The sequence below is a fragment of the Sinocyclocheilus grahami genome, unplaced genomic scaffold (assembly GCF_001515645.1).
Source record: "Sinocyclocheilus grahami isolate Dianchi unplaced genomic scaffold, SAMN03320097.WGS_v1.1 scaffold2268.1, whole genome shotgun sequence".
Classification (NCBI taxonomy): Eukaryota; Metazoa; Chordata; class Actinopteri; order Cypriniformes; family Cyprinidae; genus Sinocyclocheilus; species Sinocyclocheilus grahami.
In genome coordinates this window covers 41006-52207 of record NW_015507447.1, presented here as the reverse complement: position 1 = coordinate 52207, position 11202 = coordinate 41006, and the positions used below count along the sequence as shown (strand labels likewise).

Genomic DNA, 11202 nt, shown 5'->3' with positions numbered 1-11202 from the left:
TATCTATCTATCTATCTATCTATCTATCTGTCTGTCTGTGTGTCTGTCTAGGTAGATACATAGTATACTATTCAAAAGCAGTATTTAAATATACAGTTTAAGATGGTTCACTATGCTTTTTGTCTTGGACACCCTGGTGATGTAAAAAAAAAAAAAGTGTTTCACCTCATGCACCCTGATGTAACCAGTGTTACTTCACTCTCTCAGATGGCAGTTATATGAACTTTCCCACCCGAGGGGAAGAGGCCTTCTCAGCGTTTCACTCTGTTTAAGTGACTATTAACTGTGATGTTAAAAGCTCGTCCTTTCCTGAGGTGCTGCGCCTGATAGATGGGTTCATTTCAAGGTTTTGGCTTTCTATCTCGTAGGCCTGCAGAAAGAAATGTCCTGGCATCAGATCAGATGCGAAGGTTAAGAGAGCGAAACAAAACGGAGAGGGCAGAATTTTCTCGTATTCAGAGTTTTGATTGGATTTCTGTTAATAGAGAGGTAAATGTTTATTTTGTGTTCTCAAGTACTCAAAACTCATCTTCCAATTTTTTTCATAGTTTGTTTCAGATGGAGGTCTCACTGAAAGCTCTTGCATCAAGGCCTTTTTCATGATGTCTAGCTTTTGAGGATCTTTTGGTCTACTTCACTTTGTCAGGCAGGTCCTATTTGAGAGATTTCTTGATTGCGAACAGGTGTAGCAGTAATCAGTCCTGGGTGTGGCTAGAGAAATTGAACTCAGGTGTGATAAACCACAGTTTTAACAGGGGGGCAAACACTTCTTCACACAGGGCCATGTAGTTTTGAATTTTGTTTTCCCTTAATAATAAAAACCTTCATTTAAAAACTGCATGTTGTGTTCACTTGTGTTATCTTTTACTAATATTTAAATTTGTTTGATGAGCTGAAACATTAAAGTGTGACAAACATGCAAAAAAATAAGAAATCAGCCAACACTTTTTCACACCACTGTATGTGCATAGTTGTTACTGGGTATGGACAAACTGTCAACCATTCTGCTAGTAGTGAGTTTAATATGTTTTTTTTAAAGCATTATTGCATTTAAAAGGAGATGCAGCTTCTCTGAGATTGTTTTAACATGCTGATAGTATGGTCTATTTTAGCATACTAAAAATCAGCATGATTTGACGTCAAATGATCTCTTGTAAAACACTGCTTGTGTACAAATCTACCACTGCAGTGTTCCTGTAATTATGTCAAATCTACAGGTGCATGTAAGAGGTGTTGTGGAGAGATAATAAGACAGCATTTTGCTTTGTGGTGTGTTACTTGCTCCCGGGTGTCTGCCAGTAAATGTTTTGCTTCAGTAAATGGTTGCAGTAGGAAAAAAAGCCCAACAGCTTTGATCCTGTAAACTAGATGTTTTACATTCACAATGTTCTTAATGTAACCGCTAGTGCATTAGTCTAAATACTTGGGTTACATTGAAGTTCATTGTGTGCCACTCAGTATTGGAGACTTTCTCATGAGAGCTTTGATAGTTTTGTGCAATAAAAGGTTATACTACTACTTTCACAACTTTGGGGTCAGTAAGATTTTATTTATTTATTTTTAAAGAAATTAAAATGAATTTTATTCAACAAGGACATATTCAATTGATCACAGCTGTTTTGTTGTTTGATGATCATTAATGACAGCAGCAGTATTTATAGGCCGCTGTCCCTTTAAGACCTGATGCACGGATCCGATATAATGATTTATATAATGATACACATCCCATCCGATTTCTTTCTCAGCTGTTTTCATTCACTTGAGACATAACTGACTGCGTTTACCTGAATGATTGTCGAGATGGGTATTTTGTCATAATTTTATGTGTATGTATCTGTTCAGGATTCAGAAGAGGATTCAGTTCGGTGTTCGTGCTTTGTTTGAAACGTGTGTGCGTGCTTCATGTGTGTGTAGAGAAGTACAAGTTCCCTTTCGCCTTTTCTCTCTGGAATTGTTTAAAATTAGCTTGCTTGTGTAAATACGGACACATCCGATTTCTTTCTCAGCTGTTTTCATTCACTTGAGACATAACTGACTGCGTTTACCTGAATGATTGTCGAGATGGGTATTTTGTCATAATTTTATGTGAATGTATCTGTTCAGGATTCAGAAGAGGATTCAGTTCGGTGTTCGTGCTTTGTTTGAAACGTGTGTGCGTGCTTCATGTGTGTGTAGAGAAGTACAAGTTCCCTTTCGCCTTTTCTCTCTGGAATTGTTTAAAATTAGCTTGCTTGTGTAAATACGGACAAATGATAAACTTATACTCTATTATGGTTACATTTTGCAATTAATCCGCGGATCACATGCGTGCCGAACCGTGGAGCTTGGATCAACTACGATCCGTTTAACCACTACTCTTTAATGTAATAATTGCAGGTTACCACTTTTTACAGTGTATTGAAATAATATTATAGCATTTTTTGGAATTAGCTATTAGGCCTATTTTATTTGAATTTTAAATTCATTTATTTTTGTATAGGTTTCATTTTTGTCATTTTAAAAAAATATATATTTTTATTTAGCTTTTAGCTTTTTTATTTTTAGTACTTCAAGTCACCAATTCTATTTTTTATTTAAGTTTTAAATGTAATATTTATATTTGATCTTATTTCAGATTTGTTTCAATTAACAAAATGTTTATTAATAGTTTTAGTTTAAGTTAACAAGAACAACAATGGATGACACAACTGTGTGGGCAGGGAAAACTAATATTAAATACTGAATATTCACTCAGAAATGTTACATTGCAGAAATTCATATTCAGTAATTTAACATAAAATCGAAATGTGAGCAATTCATCAGTGCACATTATTCTACAGGAAAATATTTGTTTGTCTTTCATCAAAATACAATAACCTTATATCATTTTTGAACTGAATTTTCGGTTTCGCTTGATAATGGATCATGAGTGCCATTTGACATTCACTGTAAGATGTAACTCCAGGCAGCATGTTATTAGTTAATGAGTCAGGATGATTTTTTCTTCGAGAGCAGAGTCACACCACACCGACATCAAGTTGATTTCACACTCTCTGTTCGTCTCTCATCATGTGCAGTGATAATAAAGCACTACTGGATCCGTAATGGAGTCTTGACTGGACTGACAGTCAGTTTTAATCCATCTTGTGTTGACCGTTTATGCAATGAATATTCAACATGACAATACATGTTGATAATATTACAGCAAGGAAATACTCTTGAGAAAAAGGAAGCAGCCTGCACTAAAATGTATGTGTAACAGATGAATCCAAATTTAATGAATCCAAATCCAAATGTATTTATTTTTGTTTGTTTAATTATGGATTGACTGTTTGATTGCAGTCCTATGCGGTTTTATTTTGGTACTTACCTATAATTTTAAAGTAGTGTTGTGGCTGTTAAAATTCTGTCTTAATTGGATTGTGAAACCTGTAAGTCAGCCAAAACGTTCTGAAAACTTGTTTTTTAAAGAGCAGGTCATATGGTATTTTAAAGTGTCCTAATATTGTGTTGGAGTCCCCTACAACAGGTTTAAATGCATCTAAGGTCAGAAAACATTGTAATTTTATCAGAATATACGTTTAATATTAGAGTCATTTGCCAATGATTTCTAAACGGTTCGTTCCAAGCAAGTTCGGAGCAAACCCCTCCCTTCCATAAGCCTACTCTGCTCTGGCCAAGCCTGCTGTGATTGGCACAGAGAGGAGTCCTTGAGCAAGTTAGCGAGTGCGCTACCATTGACAAAGCACCTTTACATAAAACAATAATATAGTGCTCCAATCCGTTCTTATAATAATGATATAAAATACAAAAACACTTATGCAAGCGAATCGTGCCCACAGCTAAAGTTTAGCTGCTAAACTGTGAACACTTAAAACAATAATGGTGGATACGTTAGCCGAGTACTAACTAGTGGTCGACCGATATATCGGCCGATATTGGACATTTTTTAAATATTGGCATCGGCCGATAAGTTTTCCTGTTTGGCCGATGCGTTCGAGGCGGGACTTTTATTTTGACATGGCGGCTGATTTTTATTTTGATGGCGCTGAGAACGGCAGCGCCTGAGCACACACCGCTCACATTCCCTCTTGTTCGCTGTAGTCGTCGTTAACAGTTCTGTCCAAATACGGATAGAAGTCTGTCTAATAATCAGATAGAACGGTTAAACAAAGGAATTAAAATGTATACAAAAAGTCTTATAACGATTGCTTTTATATTATTAATAATAGAAAGGCAAACATTATAATACTTTGTTGTTTGCCATCAGCATTCAGCAAATATGCATTTATATAATTTAAACAAATCTTTGAATGTCTAATAAACATCTAATTTCCAAAACCTTCCAAACGTAGTCAGATCCAGTTGTGAGATCTTGTGAAGTGTGCATGTGTATCCTGCATGATCGCATGTTCTCTGAGTGACAGTCGATCCGTGTGAATTTAATGTGGACAGGAGGAGAGTTCTGCTTGACTGGAGATGCGTGATCAACCAACTTTAAACTCGTGATTTTAAATTATGCTGCGCTTTATGGATTTACCCACTGTCATATTCATGTAATTTTCACTGTGCTGTATGTAAAATGAGTGTTACCTTGGCTTTATATGAAAAAATATGATTAATGCACACAAACATCCCAGAATACTGAGTGCCCTGTTGGTTACAGTGTTTACTTCCTTTTTAATTATATTTTTATTAAATATTTATTTATTTGTAAAAAATACTTTGTCATCTAAAGTACAAGTAGGCCTATGTTTATTTAACACATTTAATTTTTTTTTATCAATTTTCAAATGATTTCAAATTTCTTAAATATTAATTAAAATAAATAAAATTATATCGGCCATCGGCCACCCTGCTTTCCAAGATATCGGCATCGGCTGTCAAAAAAAACAATATCGGTCGACCACTAGTGCTAATGTGACTAACTGATGAAACAACACAGTTTGTAAACCAAAATATGTCTACTGTAATGTTTGAAGAACGCCAGACAAAAGACGCTCTGTGTCTTAACTTTTAATCAGAACGCAGAACAGCTGTATCACAGGCGCAGCAGCCTAACTAACTCGCTCGTCTCTCCCGCATTAACCCTATAACTGCCGGTGCAGCAAAATAAACAGCAATTTCACAATGATTATAAAGTCTGTGCGCTACACTACATTGTGATTAGAACAACATCAGTCTACATTAATCGACACATTCTTAGGAAATAGTGGGTTCACAGCGAATTATCAGAACTACTTCAGTAAGACAGTAATATAGTGCTTTACCTGGAAACCTAAAGCTGCACTAGGTATACATCACATATTAGCACAAAAACTTGATATTTTGAGCACTCAATTGAAAATGTACACATAACGTATCAATCGTACTTACAGGTTGTGGTTCGGAGAGCTTGTTAGTCCAAATTAAGAAGACAGAAGAAGCCAACGAATATAAAAGCCAAGATTAAAAAGTGACGTGAGGCCAAGTATGGTGATCCATACTAGGAATTAGTGTTCTGCATTTAACCCATCCTTAGTGCACACACACAGCAGTGAACACACACACACCGTGAACACACACCCGGAGCAGTAGGCAGCCATTTATGCTGCGGCGCCCGGGGAGCAGTTGGGGGTTCGGTGCCTTGCTCAAGGGCACCTCAGTCGTGGTATTGAAGGTGGGAGAGAGTACTGTATATTCACTACCCCCACTTACAATCCCTGCCGGCATGAGACTCGAACCCGCAACCTTTGGGTTACGAGTCCGACTCTCTAACCATTAGGCCACGACTTCCCCAGAGAAGCAGTCCTTGGTAATCAGAATCAGAATCAGAATGAGCTTTATTGCCAGGTATGTTTACACATACGAGGAATTTGTTTTCGTGACAGAAGCTTCCACAGTGTAACAGAATGACAGCGACAGAACAAAAAACACAGATAATAAAAAATAGAACAAGTAAATAAGGAATAAAAATATATAAATTGATATAAAGGTATTTTACAATAGACAGTTTTTGTATGTACAGGTACTGTATATTATGTGCAAATTTGAGGTGTAGACTGAGTATGTGTGTTAGATAAATAAGTGTATGAGTGAATAAATAGTGTGTGTTCCACAGTTATTGTTAAGTGTTCATGAGATGGATTGCCTGAGGGAAGAAACTGTTCCTGTGTCTGGTCGTTCTGGTGCTCAGAGCTCTGTAGCGTCGACCAGATGGCAACAGTTCAAAGAGGGATTGTGCTGGATGTGAGGGGTCCAGAGTGATTTTGCCAGCCCTTTTGCTCACTCTGGATAAGTACAGTTCTTGGAGAGAAGGGAGGGTTGTTATATTGGTTGTAAAGGGTTGTAAAATGACATGCACACAACCAAAGGTTCGAATTGTATTTCTGTGGTATCCTTGAACACAGCGTCTTCTCAACATGATGTAAACGCACTAACTAGCGGAAGTGTTTGTGAGCAGGTCAGACTCTGTTCGTATTTCGCGGGCAGGCGGGGATTATGCAAATGTATTACCCAGTGACGTATACCCGTAACAGGCAAAAGATTCGAAAATATGACGACTCGTTAAAGCGATTCAGAATCGACTCTCTCTTTTGAGAGACAATATCTTTATTTATCATGCACTTTTTTGATTAACAACTTTGCAGATTGTTTTCATTTAAGGATAGCTACGTTATAAACTGCAAAAGAGATATTTTTCAAAAACCCATATGACCTGCTCTTTAAAGTGGAGCATGAAATTTTGTTGGAGGATTGCACAGACAAACATTTGTTTCTGTGAAATTTCATGCAGTGTTTGTGCATGATTAAACCAGGAATGAGCATTAAAAAATGTAAGGTCAGTTTTCATATCAGGCTGACTTTAATCATGCAGTCAAATATTTTTTCTCTTTATATCTAATTCATATCGCAGTGTCCTTCTGCTTCAAGGTTTGTCAAATATTGTCATTGAGCAGTGTAAGTCACAAGCAATACTGCCATATGAGGCTAATTTATTTTGTGTGTTATGGCTAAATTTAGCCTGACCTAGTTGGTTGCTAGTGAGTGGAGTTTGAGGAAGCCACAGAGACTGATGTGATCATGGGTATCTTGTGTAAGAACCTTATTTCATGGAGTCAACAGCTGTGAAGTTATTTAGTATCAAAAATTGTCAGGCCTCTAGATCAGTGATGGGCAAACTTGGCCCTTCCAGGCCACTTTCCTGCAGAGATTTGATCCAACCCTGATAAAACTCACCTGCCTGTAGCCTTCTAGTAGTCTTGAAGACAATGATTAGCTGGTTCAGGTGTGTTTGATTAGGGTTGGAGCTAAACTCTGAAGGAAAGTGGCCTGGAAGGGCCAAGTTTGCCCACCCCTGCTCTAGATATTTTCCATGCTTAATTTTTTAGAGTGTGTGATCTTAAACCATTTAATTCTTGTGAAGTTTAAAAAGTGTCTACAGATGGTCTCCACTAGAAATCCACTTTGGTAAGGGGGAGAAAAACTGCATTTGACAAGCCGTTTGATGGGGTACTTTTAATTTTTAATTTTATTATAAATATATTTTATAAATTATAAATATATTTTTATAAATATATTAATGCATACATTTAGTAATTGTATTTAATATTTTACATTAGATATTAAATATAATAATTTAATATTTCTATATAATACATATTTTAGTATATTAATGTATTATATTTAATACAAAATATTAAATAAAATCTAAACATTTAAATACAGTAAAACTAATATTGGCAAATATTACCATTTTAAATAACTTTTTTCTATTTTAATATATTTTTAAATGTCATTTATTCCTATGATGGCAAATAATTTTTTGTATTTCATTTTTCTACAAATTATTTTGCCTGTTTTGTCAGGTAGAACTGAAATATTATGTGCAGCACATTAAAATACATACAGAATCACGTTTTTAACTACTCAAGCATAGGCCTGTCACGATAACAACTTTTTGTTGTGCGATATATTACCCCTGAAATAATTGCGATAAGCGATATTATTGTCATTTTAAAGACCATTTTATGCCACTGAATATACAGTATAATCATAATGTAACAGCATAATAATGCAAGAAGGCCTACACACTTCCAAATGACAACAAACTTTTAATTGTTAAGAATATTTAGATCATGGAAATTAAGTATCAAAACATTAGATACCTTAAAAAACCTGAATAAATAGTAAATAAACATGTTTTAACAAAAAGTGCAAAGTAACAAGTAGAAAAAAAGAAGATTTTTCCATCTACAGATTTTTCCCTGACCTTCTTTTCTCTGTAAATGAAGGGTGCACACTATTGCTGAAAAACACAATCACTACTTAGCAGTCAGATGTCCGTATGCTTAAAGGCACAGATCCCTAAACAAGACCATATCTGCAGATGAAACTTTTTTTTTGTAGAAGCATTTTTTTTATTTAAACTAGCATGACTACATCACATTATGTTTGAGAAGCTGCAAAAGACACAGGCGCAAGTGGAATGTACAAAACATGGTGACATTAATTTTTAAGTAAATATAATGGGCGATATATTGCGTCACCAAAAATGATTGAGGTCATGTACATATATTGCGCGACAAGTCGATATATTGATTATTGCGACAGGCCTACTCAAGCCAAACATTTAGAATATTTTCTTGATGTCTGACATTATCATTCATAATTTTCCTTTTAGAATCAAATGGCTGCAAATGTCCTGTGTTCTCTCATGACTGTATGTCAGGCTCTTTGATGTGCTTTTTGTTTCATCCTGTACTCTTGAGATGTGTGTAATGGCCTTACATAAAGAACACAGCAGTAGTGCTGCCTGAATAAACATCAGGAGCGTTATCTGTTCTGTATCAGCTCGCTGTTGTGAGACTGCCGCCCAACATCGGCGACACACAGTTCAGAGGGCCAGGTCAAATCTATTGTGGTTTATTAGGCAGGAACAGTTTGTGCTGATGTTATTTTGTGTTAACAGACAGATCAAATTCTCAGCCAGTGATATATCTAAGGTCACTACAGAGTAAAACAGAGATGAGCAGACCAAAGACCTTGAGGTTGAAGAAAGACTTTGTTCAAGGTTTAAGTCTTATATCTAATATTTATGCCCAGAAATTTATTAAAATTGCATACGGTTTTCTTAAATATATTTCAGATGTGCAGGTCGGTATTTACTCCTCTGATTATGATCTACAGTATTTTTTTTTTGTGCTAACCTCAATCGGGTTTTCCACTTCAAATTGTGACGTTTTACAAAAAGCTGTCTCTTAGAACTGTCTTAAATGTTAGTCTTTTTCTCTGCTATATAAACAAATGACTGGTTTTAAAGCAATAGTTCACACTGAAATGACAACTTGCTGAAAATTTATTTAGGCTCAGGCCATCCAAGATGTAGATGAGTTTGTTTCTTCAGCAGAACAGATTTGGAGAAATGTAGCATTTCATCACTTGCTCACCAGTGAATCTTCTGCAGTGAATGGGTGCCGTCATAATGAGAGTCCAAACAGCTGATAAAAACATCACAATAATCCACAAGTAATGTAAGTAAATTAGGACGTTTTTAAATTCCAACTATTGCTATAGGTTAAATGACGAGTTATCTATACATTATTTTGCTTTCTTCAGTGAAAAGGTCATCTCGTCTGAATCAGGAGAGAAATTTACAAGCAGAAACAGTCCAAAAAACACCTTAATGATGGATTTGTTTCTTACAAACTAAGATGTTAATTGATGGACTGGAGTGGTGTGGATTACGTCTGGATTATTGTGATGTTTTTATCAGCTGTTTGGACTCTCATTCTGATGGCACCCATTCACTGCAGAAGATCCATTGATGAGCAAATAATGTAATGCTACATTTCTCCAAATCTGTTCTGATGCAAACTCATCTACATGTTGGATGACATGAGGGTGAGTAAACTTTCAGCAAAAAAATATTTTATGGGTGAAATATTGCTTTAGTTTTTTTCTCTGCCATAGAGATAAATGAATTTATACAATAAGTTATATGTCTAACTAAGCAAACTATTTTTGCACCAGTTCAGCAGGACTTGGATGCAAAATTTTCACCTTTAACCTTGCAGTATATCTACAATATTGCTGTTATATTAATATGAACTATTAATTGGTATGGTTTTGTTGCACCATATTGCATTGTGCTGCATACTGTTTGCCTTTTGCGTAGGTTTGCATGTCAGTTCTGTGTGTTTCTGAGTGTGTAGGAGGTTTATGCTGTTGTGTGCTGCACAAATGGGCCTGATGTTACCCAATATTACTGAATCATTCAATTACTGTTAAAGTCATGCTAAGAGTGCATTTTATCTTCCTAAATGATGTTCAACAGAAATCTTTTGTCTCAATACATCTTACATCATCGAGTTACATCACATATCCTTAAATCCTACCAGAAGACTTCATTTCAGATCAGCTTCCTGATTTCTAAACTGTATCATCATCTGTTTTCTCAGAGAGGAAGTTAAGGATGTTTCTGAGATTTCTGGGTTGAATGTTGGGAAAGTTAGTGGTTGTGTGGGCATACCAGCTGTTTAAACCCCAGTGGACTGACACACTGTCTACAGTTCGTGCATTTTGCATTTGTGTTTGCTGCCTATATGACCCCATCAGAACCCATAAGAAACCACTGTTGTAGGCTTTATATCACCGTCAGTGAAATTAAAAAGTGTAACGAATCAGCTCATGGGAAATATGAATAATTAATCATAACTAGTTATAATTAATTATGAATATTTTAGATCCGCTGTAGATATTTAGCTGACCTCTCAGGGTCAACTGTCTTGTCAATTCTAAGAACGTTAATTTCCTGGTTAAGGGAAATAACTTCCTTACTGTACAATTCTACAAAAGCTTGTAGCATAAATCTGCATGATTAAGTGACTCCAGTTATGAGCAAACAATGAACCACGTCAAGTGTGATACAAGTAAGGTTTTATTAACTACATAAACACTTAAACTAGTCTAACATACTACATAAACACATAAACTGGTCTAACATACACATACACACACACACACACACATACAGTTGGTATAGGAAAGGGTTAAAGCTTAACGCAGTAGAGAGAAGAGAAAATAAGAATATGAAGTTATGGAACCATTTGCATATTCAGCAGATCTACACCTGAGGGAAACGTCAAATTCTTAGTTCAAGAAAGGTGTCACTGATACATAATGTATCAATTAATAAGACTAAGTTTGATACTTGCAAGTCTCATCTGTCTGAAAGAGATTCCT

The 11202-nt window shown here is 35.7% G+C and overlaps 1 long non-coding RNA gene across 1 annotated transcript in view; it reads right to left on the bottom strand.

The window, feature by feature from the left end:
* Nucleotides 1-3017: 3017 nt before the first annotated feature.
* The window catches only part of LOC107574562 (uncharacterized), a 22149-nt gene continuing 13964 nt past the window's right edge, over nucleotides 3018-11202 (bottom strand). Inside the window, exons 2-3 of the long non-coding RNA XR_001607689.1 lie at nucleotides 5673-5681; nucleotides 3018-3028 (exon numbers count right to left, since the gene is read on the bottom strand). This is a non-coding gene — a long non-coding RNA (uncharacterized lncRNA). The remainder of the gene's footprint in view (nucleotides 3029-5672; nucleotides 5682-11202) is intronic.